Source organism: Hyla sarda, unplaced genomic scaffold (assembly GCF_029499605.1).
Source record: "Hyla sarda isolate aHylSar1 unplaced genomic scaffold, aHylSar1.hap1 scaffold_148, whole genome shotgun sequence".
Lineage (NCBI taxonomy): Eukaryota > Metazoa > Chordata > Amphibia > Anura > Hylidae > Hyla > Hyla sarda.
The window spans coordinates 44,699-66,776 of NW_026608112.1; the positions used below are offsets into that span (position 1 = coordinate 44,699).

Consider the following 22,078-nt stretch of genomic DNA (forward strand, 5'->3'; position numbering starts at 1 on the left):
CCATATTTTCTGCGAGTAAAAACAAGTCCATATTAGATGGTGCACGGTCTCCTCTTGTCGGCATCCCTCCCTCGGGCAGGTTGCAGAGTTGGATAATCCTCTTCGGTGCTGGAATGCCCGGCATGGAAGACACTCGTGTGCGCAGCTCCAGGCCAGGTCCTTCTGTGAATTAAAAAGATAATTAATACTCAACATCTTCCAAATCTGTATACACTTCTGTTCGTTAAAATTTTTGATGGGAGTCACGGTACTGGTTTCTTTTATTTCCTTTAGTAGTTTTTTGCTATTGCACAGATCCTGAACACTTTTACCTTTAAAATTATATAAGTTTAAAATTTTTCCTAAAATCATGTATTGAGGGGGTAAATTCAAAGAATAAGGGCAACTTAAAACTGTAGAAAACCAGCCGTTCCTCCGCATAAAATAACCAGTATTAAAACGAACAAAATAAGACCAGTAGCTATCTTTAAAAACAGTAGTAAAACACATGCTAAAAAACTTTATTAAAAGGAAAGCTTTAAAATCTGGAAAATCCTTACCGCCCCTGGAGTTCGGTTTTATCACAATTTGTCTCTTTAATTTTTCGCTCTTAGAACTCCAAAAGAAAGTAAAACAAGCTTTTGTTATTTTCTTTAGAACCATTTCGGGGGGTGGGAAAACCAGACTTAAATACAATAAAATAGGTAAAAGCACCATTTTTGTAATTAAAACCTTCCCTTCCATTGTAAGTTCTCGCATGTTCCACATACATATTTTCTTATTTATTTTTTGAGCCACCAAGTCCCAGCTATTAAAACCATTATTAGACTCGTCAAAGGAGACACCTAAAATCTGCACCGACTCAGACACAGGGACGGGCACATCATACAAAGGCATTCCGCCTATGTTTAAAATGTTACTTTTGTTAAAATTGACTTTAAAACCGGAGGCACAATTAAAATATTGAATCTGTTTTAGCGTCTTCTGAAGCGATGGGGTGTCCCTGCAAAACACCGCAACATCGTCCATGTACCCCACTACCTTCGCCTCTAGTCCCCCTCCTCCTGGCAGGGGGACTCCATGGATCTGCTTATCCTTTCGTATTGTACATAAAAGAGGCTCTATTGCGCAAATGAAGAGTAGTGGGGACAAGGGACACCCCTGCTTCACTCCGGAATTTAAAATCACGCCCTGTGTCTTAAAACCATTTACTAAAATTTTACTAGTACAGTTATCATAAAAAGCTCTAAGAGACAATAAAAAGCCATCAGGTATACCCATTTTCTCTAAAACCTTAAAAAGATAAAAATGTGACACCCTGTCGAAAGCTTTTTCAAAATCTATGGATAAAACCGCCAGCTTTCCTTTTCTTAATTTGGTGTCGCTAATTACATCCTTTAAAAGGTTTAGGTTCTCCCATAAACTCCTCCCAGGCACCCCACAGACTTGGTTTGTATGAATTATTTTATGGATTACGTTCTTTAAGCGGTTAGCACACAGTTTCGCCATTATTTTATAGTCGCAGTTCAGAAGGGTGATTGGTCTCCAGTTTTTGAGTTCCGACCGGTCTCCCTTTTTGAATAGCAGGGAGACATCACCCTTCTTCCATGAGCCTGGGAGGATTTTAGACTTAAAGACTTCCGTAAAAAGGGAGAACAAATCTTCTTTTAAAATACCATAAAAAGTAACATAAAATTCAATGGGTATACCATCCGGCCCAGGCACTTTACCTGTTTTAAAACTCTTGACGGTCTCTAAAATCTCCTGCTCTGAAATATTCTGCAATAAAAAAGACTGTGAGACAGGATCTAAAAAATTGGTGATCTCCTTTAACGAGTCATTCATAAAACATTCATCAATGTGTTTTACATTAAAAAGATCCGCATAAAACTCTTGCACCTTTTTTAAAATACCCTGTACATCATTCACTCCTTCAATGTTTTCTATTAACCTTCTATTTTCATGTATTTTCTTAAAAAAATACCTGGAGCAGGTCTCGTTTTCCTCAAGATGCTGTATTCGAGACCTAAAGATAATTTCTTTTCCTTTCTGCTCCAGGCACTTAGTTATTTCTTTTTTAAGATCATGTACCTCCTTCTCCACCTCCATCCCATGTGCTCTGAATTTGTACAGGGTTTGCAGACGAGTATTTAGGATATTATAAAATTCACGTTTTTCTTTAGCTTTCCTAACCCCAACACGGATAAAAAATTCTTTTATTTTTAGTTTCATTTTTTCCCACCAGATACTGGTGGGAGTGTTGGGGTCTTTTACTCGTCTGCATTCCTTGTAAAAGGTGATAAAATCTGATAAAACCTGCGGATCTTCTAAAAGGGACACGTTTAACTTCCAGGCATTCCTACCAGTTCTCCTTTTAAAATCACTTTTAACTTTAAAATACAATAATTTATGGTCAGAAAAAACATTGGTAAAAAGATCACAGTTAAAAGGCAGTACTTGATAAGAACAAAAAATAAAATCTATCCTGGAGCTACAGCTTGCATTGCTCCAGGTAACACCGTCTTCCTCTGGTACGTTAAAATTACATTTTTTAAAAACATCAGTGAGATTAAAATCTAAAATCAAGTTTTTTAACATAAAAGACGTCTTATCATAGTTCCTACTCACTGCGTTCGAAAAACGGCGTTCTCCCCTTAAAATACAATTAAAATCACCTGATAAAACAAGAGGACTAGAATTGTTAATAAAAAGGGGTAAAATCTCCAACATTTTTATTCTTTCATTCTTATCAGGAGAACCATAAAAATTTAAAAACTGCCATTTAATACCATTAATAAAAGCGCTGACCAATAAAATTCTGCCTGGTAAAATTTCGTTAAAACTCTCAATTAAAACGTTCCCTTTAAAAAGTATGGCGACCCCTGCTGATCTGGACTCATTTGATCCAGACCAGACTGATGGACCGTGCACCCAATCATCTTCATATTCTTTATAATTTAATCTGTGCGGGATGCCACATTCCTGCAGGAAAAGGACGGAAGCAGCAAAAACCGACAAGTAATTAAATAGGGCAACCCTTCTTACTCTGGCGCTCACACTTCTCACGTTCAAGGACAGACCGGACAACTCAGCCATGGGAATGTACAAGAAAACGTCTTACACCTCTGATTCCCCCTCCGAAGCCTCATACCCCCCAAAATCTGACTCAACTGTACGCATAGAGGAAGCAGGAGAGGAGGCACCATCACTCAGCCGACCCCCCTCCTCCATCATGATTGAGGCATAGTTGTTCTCGGGCATCCTGGCAATCAGGGCTCCAGACTCATTGGGTTCTTCCACCTCTTGCCCCTCCATAGGGGTCGGGTGTTCACTTAGTTCCGTCTCTGGTACCTCAGAGACGGTCACCCCTGAAACCTCCTCCTGGCAGGGAGGAGGGGGGGTATCCCCTATGGGGACCTGTGGAGGAACGTCACTTGGGTTCCCTGCATCCGCAGGTACTTCCATCGGCTCCCCCTGGACCGCCTCCGAATAGAGTCTTCTGGAGCCCCTCCGCCTTTTAACCTTCACCTCTCCACCCGGATCATCGCTCTCAGGGGGACCCTGAGCCAGAGGTTGCTGAGGAGCGGATTCGGCCGCCGTCCGCTCCTCTCTTAACCCAGCATGCTCCTGGGGGCCAGTTTTTTCACCACTTGCACGTTTTTTGGCCATCCTCTGCTCTTTAGGGTCCCCTCCTTTTGCCTGAGGGGGGTCTTTCTCCTTCTCCATCTCACCGCTTACCTCTTGTGGGGGGGTAATCACTGGCTCTGCTTGCCTCGGCTGGTGTCCCGGTTGCTGTCCTTGCTGCCTCCAGGGTTGCCACTGCTGCTCCGTCCTATGTCTGTGGGGACAAGAGGAGAAAAGGTGACCGAATTGTTGACAGAAATTGCACCTCCCTCCTCTTGTGCATTTCTCTGTCTCGTGCTGTGTGCTACCACATTTTTTGCATGTACTTTCACAGTTTTCTTTTGTGTGTCCATATCTGTGACACTTCCTGCAGTAGCTTGGCATCCCCGCATAAAAGAGGTCGCCACACATATTATTTATTTTAAAACGAGCTGGTGGTAGTTGTATTCCCCCTGGCAATCTGTCATCTTTTTTGCATGTAACCTGAAATCTCCACTTAGATGTCCAGATGCCACAGCTGTTCATGATTTTTCCTCTGCACTCAACCTTACTAAAATAGACTTGTAAAAATAACTCAACATCGTGTAGGTTGGCGAAAGGGGAATACATCTTTACTACCACCAGCTTAATATCGTCTAGAACGTGCTCAATAATCCGGACACCCTGAAGCTTTTTGTCTTTACTCGCAGCAGCTCTGGTAACAAAATCTCTGTGGATGCCATTTTGTGTGAACGTCACATCAAAAATTTTACGCTTCGGGTAGTCCTGGATTGCCAATATCTCGCCCTTCTGTATTCCGAAAACTCCTCTGAGCACGTCCTCTACTACGAATTTCAAATCGTCCGCCCTTTTGGTATCATCCGTGAGAATGACTCTCACGGTGTTTTTGATCCTTGCGTATGCCGGCACAGAACCTGGATCCGGATCATCATCCATGGTTCTAACCTCTCTCCACCCGAAGGTCTTGAGAGGCGATCGCTACTCGTTACCCTGGGACTAGGCCCTCTCCCCAATAGCAACAAGTGGGTGAAGCCCAGGCAATAAACCTGGGCGATCCCACAAGGCCGAGGAGAGGGGTACCCGAGTACCTTCTGACCAGATCTCCTGTATTACTACACTTGATCTTAGCCAAAAGGCCGAGAAGCGATAACCGTGAAAGGGGCGGGCCCAACAAGGTGCCCTTCATGGGCACTATCACTGCTTGCTGTCAGGGAGGCTGCCAGACAATTTTCCATGCACACTCTGGGCTGGGGGGCAGTCAACCACCAGTACACACAGCAGAACCTAAACCCATACCATTATTGCTAAGCAGCAAGACAGGGGCCCATTGCACTCCCACGGGGCCTTTTTAAATGCAATCCATAACCCGGATTTGCCAGGAACCCTTCTTACTCCTCCTACGTGCATGTGACACTGGGCTTAGGATCTGCATAGGAAACACACACACAAGCACACACCTACCTTTGTTGCCTGCAGATGCCTCCTTGGCTGTCCCCAAACGGTATCAAACCAACACCCACGGGAAGCTGTAAGCATAGAGGACATGCCTGCACCCCATTGGACTTACCTGTGTGGGTTAAACCCGGGTTATTTGACAACCTATGGCGGTGATGGTTCTGCTCAGGCAGAGCAGTGCTGATGCTCCTCATAAAGCTGTCGCTGCTGTGAAGGTTCTAGGTGACATCACAAATCCCTATGGTTACATACACAACAAAGCTGGGTTGTTGTTGTTTACACTCTGCAAGGCCTGTGGAAGTGAGTGACATCATAGCACTGTAGTTCTGAGGGTTCTAGATGGATGCAACAATCTCCTGTTGCTTCTATGAAGGCCATAATAGACGACATCACCAAACAGCTCCATAGTCACATACACAGCAAAGGAGAGATGTTGTTTACACCTAGTGATGTCAGTGGTATTGAGTGACATCACAGCACAGTGCTAAGGCTCCTGGGCCTGGACACAGCAGCGGCTGCAATATCTCAACGGAGAATACGTTTATATATATGTGTGTGTGTGCGCGTATATATATATATATATATATATATATATATATATATTTCTCCGCCGAAATCACTTTTAAACCCATTTCCACCTTTTTTTCCCTTCTCTTCCTCTTACTTTTTTTTCACGTTTTTTTACGTTTTTCTCCTTTTCGCCTCTTTTCTGGGCGTATTATTCTTCTTTTTCTTCTTTTTTTTCGTCTAATGCATACCCCATCAGTGCAGCAATGCTTATTCAATACCGCCAGCAGATGGAGACACTGGGGGATAATTTTCTAAGGATTTATACTGATTTTTCCTGTCTGAATTTGTCGCACAGAAAGTTGCAGGCCAAATATGTGTGACATTTCTGCGACTTTAGCTTCTAGAGCATTTTTACAACATTATACATAGGTGCTGAATACATAAAAAGCGACTGTTCAGCGACAGACAAGTCGCATCGGCTGAAAGTAGGCCAGAATGTCAGTCCATGTTGGAGCAGGTTTAGATACAGTCTAAAGTATAGATCTCAAAGTCTGTGCACAGAATTTAGCAAGGGCCTCGCACCTTCTGATGCATCAGGTAGGTGCACAATAGCATAGCCTAACCCTCTGTACTTTGGTCTATATTGATGCGGGACATAGATAGCCAGCTGATGACCAATCCATTAGTGCAATGGATGGCTGGAAGCATTTGTCTTTGCCTTTGCAATACCACAGAAGCAATGCATGGTCAATGTACAGCAATGACACACCTGTGTGAACAGCCAGGAGACCCCCCCCCCCCCCCATGTTATGTTACATAGTTACATAGTTAGTACGGTCGAAAAAAGACATATGTCCATCAAGTTCAACCAGGGAATTAAGGGGTAGGGGTGTGGCGCGATATTGGGGAAGGGATGAGATTTTATATTTCTTCATAAGCATTAATCTTATTTTGTCAATTAGGAACATTCAGCACCCACCCGCTATCAAGGCAGCTGCCTATCATGTCATGCCCTACCTGCACAGGTGTGCTGGATACTCAAATGATCCAATTAAGGAGGCCATTTAGTCAGCAGCAGCAGAAGTCCTGTGCCTGGACGCTCCAACAGCGGCCAGACACAAGCAGAAGCAGAAGCAGCAGAAGCAGCAGCAGCACCACCTTTTGTTTTTTGGCTGCAGCAGCAGCAAGGCCCACAGGGCTGGCTAGCTGGCTAGCCAGCAAGCAGGTAGCAATGAAAGTAGGAATCTTTCTTTTTAACCCTGTAAGGGGGTGGTGCACTGTACCCGAAGATACTGCCATATCGGGTCAATGCATAGGGCGACGGAAGCAAGCTTCGAAATCGGCCCCCGTTCTCAAAAATCCATTTAATATATGGTCCCCAGATAGGGGACGTATCAGATATTAAACTGATAAGAACAGATTTTTTTTTTTTTTTTTTAACTTGACTACCCTTACGGGGGCAACTTTATTAAAAATTAAATAATGTTAACAAAGTTGTCTAAATATGTCAATAAATACAGTTACATATAAATAACATATTTACAAGATATTAAAACATAAAATGGGCACTTGGTGGCTTTACAAGATAGAATTCCATTCTTTTAAAAACCATTTTCTAGATAAAAGCGGAAATCTCTTCTTGTCTAAAAGATAGTACTGGTACATTTCATAAAAACAGATAGATAAAATGTCCTTCACAGATAAAACCTCATGCTTGAACAATAAAATATTCCTGGCCTTCCACAGAGCTGCCTTCACACAGTTTATGATCTTCCATGCAATAGTCTCTTGAGTCCGTGTTGGGCATTCCAGGCAACCATAAAAAACCACTGCAATATTTAAGTCTTTTAGTCCAGTTATCCTTTTTACCAGAGGGAGTATCTTTGTCCATATTTTCTGCGAGTAAAAACAAGTCCATATTAGATGGTGCACGGTCTCCTCTTGTCGGCATCCCTCCCTCGGGCAGGTTGCAGAGTTGGATAATCCTCTTCGGTGCTGGAATGCCCGGCATGGAAGACACTCGTGTGCGCAGCTCCAGGCCAGGTCCTTCTGTGAATTAAAAAGATAATTAATACTCAACATCTTCCAAATCTGTATATACTTCTGTTCGTTAAAATTTTTGATGGGAGTCACGGTACTGGTTTCTTTTATTTCCTTTAGTAGTTTTTTGCTATTGCACAGATCCTGAACACTTTTACCTTTAAAATTATATAAGTTTAAAATTTTTCCTAAAATCATGTATTGAGGGGGTAAATTCAAAGAATAAGGGCAACTTAAAACTGTAGAAAACCAGCCGTTCCTCCGCATAAAATAACCAGTATTAAAACGAACAAAATAAGACCAGTAGCTATCTTTAAAAACAGTAGTAAAACACATGCTAAAAAACTTTATTAAAAGGAAAGCTTTAAAATCTGGAAAATCCTTACCGCCCCTGGAGTTCGGTTTTATCACAATTTGTCTCTTTAATTTTTCGCTCTTAGAACTCCAAAAGAAAGTAAAACAAGCTTTTGTTATTTTCTTTAGAACCATTTCGGGGGGTGGGAAAACCAGACTTAAATACAATAAAATAGGTAAAAGCACCATTTTTGTAATTAAAACCTTCCCTTCCATTGTAAGTTCTCGCATGTTCCACATACATATTTTCTTGCTTATTTTTTGAGCCACCAAGTCCCAGCTATTAAAACCATTATTAGACTCGTCAAAGGAGACACCTAAAATCTGCACCGACTCAGACACAGGGACGGGCACATCATACAAAGGCATTCCGCCTATGTTTAAAATGTTACTTTTGTTAAAATTGACTTTAAAACCGGAGGCACAATTAAAATATTGAATCTGTTTTAGCGTCTTCTGAAGCGATGGGGTGTCCCTGCAAAACACCGCAACATCGTCCATGTACCCCACTACCTTCGCCTCTAGTCCCCCTCCTCCTGGCAGGGGGACTCCATGGATCTGCTTATCCTTTCGTATTGTACATAAAAGAGGCTCTATTGCGCAAATGAAGAGTAGTGGGGACAAGGGACACCCCTGCTTCACTCCGGAATTTAAAATCACGCCCTGTGTCTTAAAACCATTTACTAAAATTTTACTAGTACAGTTATCATAAAAAGCTCTAAGAGACAATAAAAAGCCATCAGGTATACCCATTTTCTCTAAAACCTTAAAAAGATAAAAATGTGACACCCTGTCGAAAGCTTTTTCAAAATCTATGGATAAAACCGCCAGCTTTCCTTTTCTTAATTTGGTGTCGCTAATTACATCCTTTAAAAGGTTTAGGTTCTCCCATAAACTCCTCCCAGGCACCCCACAGACTTGGTTTGTATGAATTATTTTATGGATTACGTTCTTTAAGCGGTTAGCACACAGTTTCGCCATTATTTTATAGTCGCAGTTCAGAAGGGTGATTGGTCTCCAGTTTTTGAGTTCCGACCGGTCTCCCTTTTTGAATAGCAGGGAGACATCACCCTTCTTCCATGAGCCTGGGAGGATTTTAGACTTAAAGACTTCCGTAAAAAGGGAGAACAAATCTTCTTTTAAAATACCATAAAAAGTAACATAAAATTCAATGGGTATACCATCCGGCCCAGGCACTTTACCTGTTTTAAAACTCTTGACGGTCTCTAAAATCTCCTGCTCTGAAATATTCTGCAATAAAAAAGACTGTGAGACAGGATCTAAAAAATTGGTGATCTCCTTTAACGAGTCATTCATAAAACATTCATCAATGTGTTTTACATTAAAAAGATCCGCATAAAACTCTTGCACCTTTTTTAAAATACCCTGTACATCATTCACTCCTTCAATGTTTTCTATTAACCTTCTATTTTCATGTATTTTCTTAAAAAAATACCTGGAGCAGGTCTCGTTTTCCTCAAGATGCTGTATTCGAGACCTAAAGATAATTTATTTTCCTTTCTGCTCCAGGCACTTAGTTATTTCTTTTTTAAGATCATGTACCTCCTTCTCCACCTCCATCCCATGTGCTCTGAATTTGTACAGGGTTTGCAGACGAGTATTTAGGATATTATAAAATTCACGTTTTTCTTTAGCTTTCCTAACCCCAACACGGATAAAAAATTCTTTTATTTTTAGTTTCATTTTTTCCCACCAGATACTGGTGGGAGTGTTGGGGTCTTTTACTCGTCTGCATTCCTTGTAAAAGGTGATAAAATCTGATAAAACCTGCGGATCTTCAAAAAGGGACACGTTTAACTTCCAGGCATTCCTACCAGTTCTCCTTTTAAAATCACTTTTAACTTTAAAATACAATAATTTATGGTCAGAAAAAACATTGGTAAAAAGATCACAGTTAAAAGGCAGTACTTGATAAGAACAAAAAATAAAATCTATCCTGGAGCTACAGCTTGCATTGCTCCAGGTAACACCGTCTTCCTCTGGTACGTTAAAATTACATTTTTTAAAAACATCAGTGAGATTAAAATCTAAAATCAAGTTTTTTAACATAAAAGACGTCTTATCATAGTTCCTACTCACTGCGTTCGAAAAACGGCGTTCTCCCCTTAAAATACAATTAAAATCACCTGATAAAACAAGAGGACTAGAATTGTTAATAAAAAGGGGTAAAATCTCCAACATTTTTATTCTTTCATTCTTATCAGGAGAACCATAAAAATTTAAAAACTGCCATTTAATACCATTAATAAAAGCGCTGACCAATAAAATTCTGCCTGGTAAAATTTCGTTAAAACTCTCAATTAAAACGTTCCCTTTAAAAAGTATGGCGACCCCTGCTGATCTGGACTCATTTGATCCAGACCAGACTGATGGACCGTGCACCCAATCATCTTCATATTCTTTATAATTTAATCTGTGCGGGATGCCACATTCCTGCAGGAAAAGGACGGAAGCAGCAAAAACCGACAAGTAATTAAATAGGGCAACCCTTCTTACTCTGGCGCTCACACTTCTCACGTTCAAGGACAGACCGGACAACTCAGCCATGGGAATGTACAAGAAAACGTCTTACACCTCTGATTCCCCCTCCGAAGCCTCATACCCCCCAAAATCTGACTCAACTGTACGCATAGAGGAAGCAGGAGAGGAGGCACCATCACTCAGCGGACCCCCCTCCTCCATCATGATTGAGGCATAGTTGTTCTCGGGCATCCTGGCAATCAGGGCTCCAGACTCATTGGGTTCTTCCACCTCTTGCCCCTCCATAGGGGTCGGGTGTTCACTTAGTTCCGTCTCTGGTACCTCAGAGACGGTCACCCCTGAAACCTCCTCCTGGCAGGGAGGAGGGGGGGTATCCCCTATGGGGACCTGTGGAGGAACGTCACTTGGGTTCCCTGCATCCGCAGGTACTTCCATCGGCTCCCCCTGGACCGCCTCCGAATAGAGTCTTCTGGAGCCCCTCCGCCTTTTAACCTTCACCTCTCCACCTGGATCATCGCTCTCAGGGGGACCCTGAGCCAGAGGTTGCTGAGGAGCGGATTCGGCCGCCGTCCGCTCCTCTCTTAACCCAGCATGCTCCTGGGGGCCAGTTTTTTCACCACTTGCACGTTTTTTGGCCATCCTCTGCTCTTTAGGGTCCCCTCCTTTTGCCTGAGGGGGGTCTTTCTCCTTCTCCATCTCACCGCTTACCTCTTGTGGGGGGGTAATCACTGGCTCTGCTTGCCTCGGCTGGTGTCCCGGTTTCTGTCCTTGCTGCCTCCAGGGTTGCCACTGCTGCTCCGTCCTATGTCTGTGGGGACAAGAGGAGAAAAGGTGACCGAATTGTTGACAGAAATTGCACCTCCCTCCTCTTGTGCATTTCTCTGTCTCGTGCTGTGTGCTACCACATTTTTTGCATGTACTTTCACAGTTTTCTTTTGTGTGTCCATATCTGTGACACTTCCTGCAGTAGCTTGGCATCCCCGCATAAAAGAGGTCGCCACACATATTATTTATTTTAAAACGAGCTGGTGGTAGTTGTATTCCCCCTGGCAATCTGTCATCTTTTTTGCATGTAACCTGAAATCTCCACTTAGATGTCCAGATGCCACAGCTGTTCATGATTTTTCCTCTGCACTCAACCTTACTAAAATAGACTTGTAAAAACAACTCAACATCGTGTAGATTGGCGAAAGGGGAATACATCTTTACTACCACCAGCTTAATATCGTCTAGAACGTGCTCAATAATCCGGACACCCTGAAGCTTTTTGTCTTTACTCGCAGCAGCTCTGGTAACAAAATCTCTGTGGATGCCATTTTGTGTGAACGTCACATCAAAAATTTTACGCTTCGGGTAGTCCTGGATTGCCAATATCTCGCCCTTCTGTATTCCGAAAACTCCTCCGAGCACGTCCTCTACTACGAATTTCAAATCGTCCGCCCTTTTGGTATCATCCGTGAGAATGACTCTCACGGTGTTTTTGATCCTTGCGTATGCCGGCACAGAACCTGGATCCGGATCATCATCCATGGTTCTAACCTCTCTCCACCCGAAGGTCTTGAGAGGCGATCGCCACTCGTTACCCTGGGACTAGGCCCTCTCCCCAATAGCAACAAGTGGGTGAAGCCCAGGCAATAAACCTGGGCGATCCCACAAGGCCGAGGAGAGGGGTACCCGAGTACCTTCTGACCAGATCTCCTGTATTACTACACTTGATCTTAGCCAAAAGGCCGAGAAGCGATAACCGTGAAAGGGGCGGGCCCAACAAGGTGCCCTTCATGGGCACTATCACTGCTTGCTGTCAGGGAGGCTGCCAGACAATTTTCCATGCACACTCTGGGCTGGGGGGCAGTCAACCACCAGTACACACAGCAGAACCTAAACCCATACCATTATTGCTAAGCAGCAAGACAGGGGCCCATTGCACTCCCACGGGGCCTTTTTAAATGCAATCCATAACCCGGATTTGCCAGGAACCCTTCTTACTCCTCCTACTTGCATGTGACACTGGGCTTAGGATCTGCATAGGAAACACACACACAAGCACACACCTACCTTTGTTGCCTGCAGATGCCTCCTTGGCTGTCCCCAAACGGTATCAAACCAACACCCACGGGAAGCTGTAAGCATAGAGGACATGCCTGCACCCCATTGGACTTACCTGTGTGGGTTAAACCCGGGTTATTTGACAACCTATGGCGGTGATGGTTCTGCTCAGGCAGAGCAGTGCTGATGCTCCTCATAAAGCTGTCGCTGCTGTGAAGGTTCTAGGTGACATCACAAATCCCTATGGTTACATACACAACAAAGCTGGGTTGTTGTTGTTTACACTCTGCAAGGCCTGTGGAAGTGAGTGACATCATAGCACTGTAGTTCTGAGGGTTCTAGATGGATGCAACAATCTCCTGTTGCTTCTATGAAGGCCATAATAGACGACATCACCAAACAGCTCCATAGTCACATACACAGCAAAGGAGAGATGTTGTTTACACCTAGTGATGTCAGTGGTATTGAGTGACATCACAGCACAGTGCTAAGGCTCCTGGGCCTGGACACAGCAGCGGCTGCAATATCTCAACGGAGAATACGTTTCTATATATGTGTGTGTGTGCGCGTATATATATATATATATATATATATATATATATATATATATATATTTCTCCGCCGAAATCACTTTTAACCCCATTTCCACCTTTTTTTCCCTTCTCTTCCTCTTACTTTTTTTTCACGTTTTTTTACGTTTTTCTCCTTTTCGCCTCTTTTCTGGGCGTATTATTCTTCTTTTTCTTCTTTTTTTTCGTCTAATGCATACCCCATCAGTGCAGCAATGCTTATTCAATACCGCCAGCAGATGGAGACACTGGGGGATAATTTTCTAAGGATTTATACTGATTTTTCCTGTCTGAATTTGTCGCACAGAAAGTTGCAGGCCAAATATGTGTGACATTTCTGCGACTTTAGCTTCTAGAGCATTTTTACAACATTATACATAGGTGCTGAATACATAAAAAGCGACTGTTCAGCGACAGACAAGTCGCATCGGCTGAAAGTAGGCCAGAATGTCAGTCCATGTTGGAGCAGGTTTAGATACAGTCTAAAGTATAGATCTCAAAGTCTGTGCACAGAATTTAGCAAGGGCCTCGCACCTTCTGATGCATCAGGTAGGTGCACAATAGCATAGCCTAACCCTCTGTACTTTGGTCTATATTGATGCGGGACATAGACAGCCAGCTGATGACCAATCCATTAGTGCAATGGATGGCTGGAAGCATTTGTCTTTGCCTTTGCAATACCACAGAAGCAATGCATGGTCAATGTACAGCAATGACACACCTGTGTGAACAGCCAGGAGACCCCCCCCCCCCCCCCATGTTATGTTACATAGTTACATAGTTAGTACGGTCGAAAAAAGACATATGTCCATCAAGTTCAACCAGGGAATTAAGGGGTAGGGGTGTGGCGCGATATTGGGGAAGGGATGAGATTTTATATTTCTTCATAAGCATTAATCTTATTTTGTCAATTAGGAACATTCAGCACCCACCCGCTATCAAGGCAGCTGCCTATCATGTCATGCCCTACCTGCACAGGTGTGCTGGCTACTCAAATGATCCAATTAAGGAGGCCATTTAGTCAGCAGCAGCAGAAGTCCTGTGCCTGGACGCTCCAACAGCGGCCAGACACAAGCAGAAGCAGAAGCAGCAGAAGCAGCAGCAGCACCATCTTTTGTTTTTTGGCTGCAGCAGCAGCAAGGCCCACAGGGCTGGCTAGCTGGCTAGCCAGCAAGCAGGTAGCAATGAAAGTAGGAATCTTTCTTTTTAACCCTGTAAGGGGGTGGTGCACTGTACCCGAAGATACTGCCATATCGGGTCAATGCATAGGGCGACGGAAGCAAGCTTCGAAATCGGCCCCCGTTCTCAAAAATCCATTTAATATATGGTCCCCAGATAGGGGACGTATCAGATATTAAACTGATAAGAACAGATACTACACTTGATCTTAGCCAAAAGGCCGAGAAGCGATAACCGTGAAAGGGGCGGGCCCAACAAGGTGCCCTTCATGGGCACTATCACTGCTTGCTGTCAGGGAGGCTGCCAGACAATTTTCCATGCACACTCTGGGCTGGGGGGCAGTCAACCACCAGTACACACAGCAGAACCTAAACCCATACCATTATTGCTAAGCAGCAAGACAGGGGCCCATTGCACTCCCACGGGGCCTTTTTAAATGCAATCCATAACCCGGATTTGCCAGAAACCCTTCTTACTCCTCCTACTTGCATGTGACACTGGGCTTAGGATCTGCATAGGAAACACACACACAAGCACACACCTACCTTTGTTGCCTGCAGATGCCTCCTTGGCTGTCCCCAAACGGTATCAAACCAACACCCACGGGAAGCTGTAAGCATAGAGGACATGCCTGCACCCCATTGGACTTACCTGTGTGGGTTAAACCCGGGTTATTTGACAACCTATGGCGGTGATGGTTCTGCTCAGGCAGAGCAGTGCTGATGCTCCTCATAAAGCTGTCGCTGCTGTGAAGGTTCTAGGTGACATCACAAATCCCTATGGTTACATACACAACAAAGCTGGGTTGTTGTTGTTTACACTCTGCAAGGCCTGTGGAAGTGAGTGACATCATAGCACTGTAGTTCTGAGGGTTCTAGATGGATGCAACAATCTCCTGTTGCTTCTATGAAGGCCATAATAGACGACATCACCAAACAGCTCCATAGTCACATACACAGCAAAGGAGAGATGTTGTTTACACCTAGTGATGTCAGTGGTATTGAGTGACATCACAGCACAGTGCTAAGGCTCCTGGGCCTGGACACAGCAGCGGCTGCAATATCTCAACGGAGAATACGTTTATATATATATGTGTGTGTGTGCGCGTATATATATATATATATATATATATATATATATATATATTTCTCCGCCGAAATCACTTTTAAACCCATTTCCACCTTTTTTTCCCTTCTCTTCCTCTTACTTTTTTTTCACGTTTTTTTACGTTTTTCTCCTTTTCGCCTCTTTTCTGGGCGTATTATTCTTCTTTTTCTTCTTTTTTTTCGTCTAATGCATACCCCATCAGTGCAGCAATGCTTATTCAATACCGCCAGCAGATGGAGACACTGGGGGATAATTTTCTAAGGATTTATACTGATTTTTCCTGTCTGAATTTGTCGCACAGAAAGTTGCAGGCCAAATATGTGTGACATTTCTGTGACTTTAGCTTCTAGAGCATTTTTACAACATTATACATAGGTGCTGAATACATAAAAAGCGACTGTTCAGCGACAGACAAGTCGCATCGGCTGAAAGTAGGCCAGAATGTCAGTCCATGTTGGAGCAGGTTTAGATACAGTCTAAAGTATAGATTTCAAAGTCTGTGCACAGAATTTAGCAAGGGCCTCGCACCTTCTGATGCATCAGGTAGGTGCACAATAGCATAGCCTAACCCTCTGTACTTTGGTCTATATTGATGCGGGACATAGACAGCCAGCTGATGACCAATCCATTAGTGCAATGGATGGCTGGAAGCATTTGTCTTTGCCTTTGCAATACCACAGAAGCAATGCATGGTCAATGTACAGCAATGACACACCTGTGTGAACAGCCAGGAGACCCCCCCCCCCCCCCATGTTATGTTACATAGTTACATAGTTAGTACGGTCGAAAAAAGACATATGTCCATCAAGTTCAACCAGGGAATTAAGGGGTAGGGGTGTGGCGCGATATTGGGGAAGGGATGAGATTTTATATTTCTTCATAAGCATTAATCTTATTTTGTCAATTAGGAACATTCAGCACCCACCCGCTATCAAGGCAGCTGCCTATCATGTCATGCCCTACCTGCACAGGTGTGCTGGCTACTCAAATGATCCAATTAAGGAGGCCATTTAGTCAGCAGCAGCAGAAGTCCTGTGCCTGGACGCTCCAACAGCGGCCAGACACAAGCAGAAGCAGCAGAAGCAGCAGCAGCACCACCTTTTGTTTTTTGGCTGCAGCAGCAGCAAGGCCCACAGGGCTGGCTAGCTGGCTAGCCAGCAAGCAGGTAGCAATGAAAGTAGGAATCTTTCTTTTTAACCCTGTAAGGGGGTGGTGCACTGTACCCGAAGATACTGCCATATCGGGTCAATGCATAGGGCGACGGAAGCAAGCTTCGAAATCGGCCCCCGTTCTCAAAAATCCATTTAATATATGGTCCCCAGATAGGGGACGTATCAGATATTAAACTGATAAGAACAGATACTACACTTGATCTTAGCCAAAAGGCCGAGAAGCGATAACCGTGAAAGGGGCGGGCCCAACAAGGTGCCCTTCATGGGCACTATCACTGCTTGCTGTCAGGGAGGCTGCCAGACAATTTTCCATGCACACTCTGGGCTGGGGGGCAGTCAACCACCAGTACACACAGCAGAACCTAAACCCATACCATTATTGCTAAGCAGCAAGACAGGGGCCCATTGCACTCCCACGGGGCCTTTTTAAATGCAATCCATAACCCGGATTTGCCAGAAACCCTTCTTACTCCTCCTACTTGCATGTGACACTGGGCTTAGGATCTGCATAGGAAACACACACAAGCACACACCTACCTTTGTTGCCTGCAGATGCCTCCTTGGCTGTCCCCAAACGGTATCAAACCAACACCCACGGGAAGCTGTAAGCATAGAGGACATGCCTGCACCCCATTGGACTTACCTGTGTGGGTTAAACCCGGGTTATTTGACAACCTATGGCGGTGATGGTTCTGCTCAGGCAGAGCAGTGCTGATGCTCCTCATAAAGCTGTCGCTGCTGTGAAGGTTCTAGGTGACATCACAAATCCCTATGGTTACATACACAACAAAGCTGGGTTGTTGTTGTTTACACTCTGCAAGGCCTGTGGAAGTGAGTGACATCATAGCACTGTAGTTCTGAGGGTTCTAGATGGATGCAACAATCTCCTGTTGCTTCTATGAAGGCCATAATAGACGACATCACCAAACAGCTCCATAGTCACATACACAGCAAAGGAGAGATGTTGTTTACACCTAGTGATGTCAGTGGTATTGAGTGACATCACAGCACAGTGCTAAGGCTCCTGGGCCTGGACACAGCAGCGGCTGCAATATCTCAACGGAGAATACGTTTATATATATGTGTGTGTGTGCGCGTATATATATATATATATATATATATATATATATATATATATATATATATATCTATATATATTTCTCCGCCGAAATCACTTTTAAACCCATTTCCACCTTTTTTTCCCTTCTCTTCCTCTTACTTTTTTTTCACGTTTTTTTACGTTTTTCTCCTTTTCGCCTCTTTTCTGGGCGTATTATTCTTCTTTTTCTTCTTTTTTTTCGTTAATGCATACCCCATCAGTGCAGCAATGCTTATTCAATACCGCCAGCAGATGGAGACACTGGGGGATAATTTTCTAAGGATTTATACTGATTTTTCCTGTCTGAATTTGTCGCACAGAAAGTTGCAGGCCAAATATGTGTGACATTTCTGCGACTTTAGCTTCTAGAGCATTTTTACAACATTATACATAGGTGCTGAATACATAAAAAGCGACTGTTCAGCGACAGACAAGTCGCATCGGCTGAAAGTAGGCCAGAATGTCAGTCCATGTTGGAGCAGGTTTAGATACAGTCTAAAGTATAGATCTCAAAGTCTGTGCACAGAATTTAGCAAGGGCCTCGCACCTTCTGATGCATCAGGTAGGTGCACAATAGCATAGCCTAACCCTCTGTACTTTGGTCTATATTGATGCGGGACATAGACAGCCAGCTGATGACCAATCCATTAGTGCAATGGATGGCTGGAAGCATTTGTCTTTGCCTTTGCAATACCACAGAAGCAATGCATGGTCAATGTACAGCAATGACACACCTGTGTGAACAGCCAGGAGACCCCCCCCCCCCCCCCCATGTTATGTTACATAGTTACATAGTTAGTACGGTCGAAAAAAGACATATGTCCATCAAGTTCAACCAGGGAATTAAGGGGTAGGGGTGTGGCGCGATATTGGGGAAGGGATGAGATTTTATATTTCTTCATAAGCATTAATCTTATTTTGTCAATTAGGAACATTCAGCACCCACCCGCTATCAAGGCAGCTGCCTATCATGTCATGCCCTACCTGCACAGGTGTGCTGGCTACTCAAATGATCCAATTAAGGAGGCCATTTAGTCAGCAGCAGCAGAAGTCCTGTGCCTGGACGCTCCAACAGCGGCCAGACACAAGCAGAAGCAGAAGCAGCAGAAGCACCACCTTTTGTTTTTTGGCTGCAGCAGCAGCAAGGCCCACAGGGCTGGCTAGCTGGCTAGCCAGCAAGCAGGTAGCAATGAAAGTAGGAATCTTTCTTTTTAACCCTGTAAGGGGGTGGTGCACTGTACCCGAAGATACTGCCATATCGGGTCAATGCATAGGGCGACGGAAGCAAGCTTCGAAATCGGCCCCCGTTCTCAAAAATCCATTTAATATATGGTCCCCAGATAGGGGACGTATCAGATATTAAACTGATAAGAACAGATACTACACTTGATCTTAGCCAAAAGACCGAGAAGCGATAACCGTGAAAGGGGCGGGCCCAACAAGGTGCCCTTCATGGGCACTATCACTGCTTGCTGTCAGGGAGGCTGCCAGACAATTTTCCATGCACACTCTGGGCTGGGGGGCAGTCAACCACCAGTACACACAGCAGAACCTAAACCCATACCATTATTGCTAAGCAGCAAGACAGGGGCCCATTGCACTCCCACGGGGCCTTTTTAAATGCAATCCATAACCCGGATTTGCCAGGAACCCTTCTTACTCCTCCTACTTGCATGTGACACTGGGCTTAGGATCTGCATAGGAAACACACACACAAGCACACACCTACCTTTGTTGCCTGCAGATGCCTCCTTGGCTGTCCCCAAACGGTATCAAACCAACACCCACGGGAAGCTGTAAGCATAGAGGACATGCCTGCACCCCATTGGACTTACCTGTGTGGGTTAAACCCGGGTTATTTGACAACCTATGGCGGTGATGGTTCTGCTCAGGCAGAGCAGTGCTGATGCTCCTCATAAAGCTATCGCTGCTGTGAAGGTTCTAGGTGACATCACAAATCCCTATGGTTACATACACAACAAAGCTGGGTTGTTGTTGTTTACACTCTGCAAGGCCTGTGGAAGTGAGTGACATCATAGCACTGTAGTTCTGAGGGTTCTAGATGGATGCAACAATCTCCTGTTGCTTCTATGAAGGCCATAATAGACGACATCACCAAACAGCTCCATAGTCACATACACAGCAAAGGAGAGATGTTGTTTACACCTAGTGATGTCAGTGGTATTGAGTGACATCACAGCACAGTGCTAAGGCTCCTGGGCCTGGACACAGCAGCGGCTGCAATATCTCAACGGAGAATACGTTTATATATATGTGTGTGTGTGCGCGTATATATATATATATATATATATATATATATATATATTTCTCCGCCGAAATCACTTTTAAACCCATTTCCACCTTTTTTTCCCTTCTCTTCCTCTTACTTTTTTTTCAAGTTTTTTTACGTTTTTCTCCTTTTCGCCTCTTTTCTGGGCGTATTATTCTTCTTTTTCTTCTTTTTTTTCGTCTAATGCATACCCCATCAGTGCAGCAATGCTTATTCAATACCGCCAGCAGATGGAGACACTGGGGGATAATTTTCTAAGGATTTATACTGATTTTTCCTGTCTGAATTTGTCGCACAGAAAGTTGCAGGCCAAATATGTGTGACATTTCTGCGACTTTAGCTTCTAGAGCATTTTTACAACATTATACATAGGTGCTGAATACATAAAAAGCGACTGTTCAGCGACAGACAAGTCGCATCGGCTGAAAGTAGGCCAGAATGTCAGTCCATGTTGGAGCAGGTTTAGATACAGTCTAAAGTATAGATCTCAAAGTCTGTGCACAGAATTTAGCAAGGGCCTCGCACCTTCTGATGCATCAGGTAGGTGCACAATAGCATAGCCTAACCCTCTGTACTTTGGTCTATATTGATGCGGGACATAGACAGCCAGCTGATGACCAATCCATTAGTGCAATGGATGGCTGGAAGCATTTGTCTTTGCCTTTGCAATACCACAGAAGCAATGCATGGTCAATGTACAGCAATGACACACCTGTGTGAACAGCCAGGAGACCCCCCCCCCCCCATGTTATGTTACATAGTTACATAGTTAGTACGGTCGAAAAAAGACATATGTCCATCAAGTTCAACCAGGGAATTAAGGGGTAGGGGTGTGGCGCGATATTGGGGAAGGGATGAGATTTTATATTTCTTCATAAGCATTAATCTTATTTTGTCAATTAGGAACATTCAGCACCCACCCGCTATCAAGGCAGCTGCCTATCATGTCATGCCCTACCTGCACAGGTGTGCTGGCTACTCAAATGATCCAATTAAGGAGGCCATTTAGTCAGCAGCAGCAGAAGTCCTGTGCCTGGACGCTCCAACAGCGGCCAGACACAAGCAGAAGCAGCAGAAGCAGAAGCAGCAGCAGCACCACCTTTTGTTTTTTGGCTGCAGCAGCAGCAAGGCCCACAGGGCTGGCTAGCTGGCTAGCCAGCAAGCAGGTAGCAATGAAAGTAGGAATCTTTCTTTTTAACCCTGTAAGGGGGTGGTGCACTGTACCCGAAGATACTGCCATATCGGGTCAATGCATAGGGCGACGGAAGCAAGCTTCGAAATCGGCCCCCGTTCTCAAAAATCCATTTAATATATGGTCCCCAGATAGGGGACGTATCAGATATTAAACTGATAAGAACAGATACTACACTTGATCTTAGCCAAAAGGCCGAGAAGCGATAACCGTGAAAGGGGCGGGCCCAACAAGGTGCCCTTCATGGGCACTATCACTGCTTGCTGTCAGGGAGGCTGCCAGACAATTTTCCATGCACACTCTGGGCTGGGGGGCAGTCAACCACCAGTACACACAGCAGAACCTAAACCCATACCATTATTGCTAAGCAGCAAGACAGGGGCCCATTGCACTCCCACGGGGCCTTTTTAAATGCAATCCATAACCCGGATTTGCCAGGAACCCTTCTTACTCCTCCTACTTGCATGTGACACTGGGCTTAGGATCTGCATAGGAAACACACACACAAGCACACACCTACCTTTGTTGCCTGCAGATGCCTCCTTGGCTGTCCCCAAACGGTATCAAACCAACACCCACGGGAAGCTGTAAGCATAGAGGACATGCCTGCACCCCATTGGACTTACCTGTGTGGGTTAAACCCGGGTTATTTGACAACCTATGGCGGTGATGGTTCTGCTCAGGCAGAGCAGTGCTGATGCTCCTCATAAAGCTGTCGCTGCTGTGAAGGTTCTAGGTGACATCACAAATCCCTATGGTTACATACACAACAAAGCTGGGTTGTTGTTGTTTACACTCTGCAAGGCCTGTGGAAGTGAGTGACATCATAGCACTGTAGTTCTGAGGGTTCTAGATGGATGCAACAATCTCCTGTTGCTTCTATGAAGGCCATAATAGACGACATCACCAAACAGCTCCATAGTCACATACACAGCAAAGGAGAGATGTTGTTTACACCTA

General features: G+C 44.3%; 4 non-coding genes and 3 pseudogenes across 4 annotated transcripts; all 7 read right to left on the reverse strand.

Annotated features, from left to right (window-relative positions):
* Positions 1-4,618: 4,618 nt before the first annotated feature.
* Positions 4,619-4,751, reverse strand: LOC130308507 (U2 spliceosomal RNA; annotated as a pseudogene).
* Positions 4,752-6,835: 2,084 nt separating this feature from the next.
* On the reverse strand, positions 6,836-7,047 carry LOC130308485 (U2 spliceosomal RNA; annotated as a pseudogene).
* A 5,026-nt stretch (positions 7,048-12,073) lies between these two features.
* LOC130308508 (U2 spliceosomal RNA) lies at positions 12,074-12,206 on the reverse strand (annotated as a pseudogene).
* Positions 12,207-14,299: 2,093 nt separating this feature from the next.
* Positions 14,300-14,490, reverse strand: LOC130308516 (U2 spliceosomal RNA). The gene has a single exon (XR_008857471.1). It is a non-coding gene; the product is annotated as a U2 spliceosomal RNA (small nuclear RNA).
* A 2,082-nt stretch (positions 14,491-16,572) lies between these two features.
* Positions 16,573-16,763, reverse strand: LOC130308517 (U2 spliceosomal RNA). Its single transcript, XR_008857472.1, has one exon. It is a non-coding gene; the product is annotated as a U2 spliceosomal RNA (small nuclear RNA).
* Positions 16,764-18,861: 2,098 nt separating this feature from the next.
* LOC130308462 (U2 spliceosomal RNA) lies at positions 18,862-19,052 on the reverse strand. The gene has a single exon (XR_008857439.1). It is a non-coding gene; the product is annotated as a U2 spliceosomal RNA (small nuclear RNA).
* A 2,082-nt stretch (positions 19,053-21,134) lies between these two features.
* Positions 21,135-21,325, reverse strand: LOC130308519 (U2 spliceosomal RNA). The gene has a single exon (XR_008857474.1). It is a non-coding gene; the product is annotated as a U2 spliceosomal RNA (small nuclear RNA).
* Between the last annotated feature and the right edge of the window lie 753 nt (positions 21,326-22,078).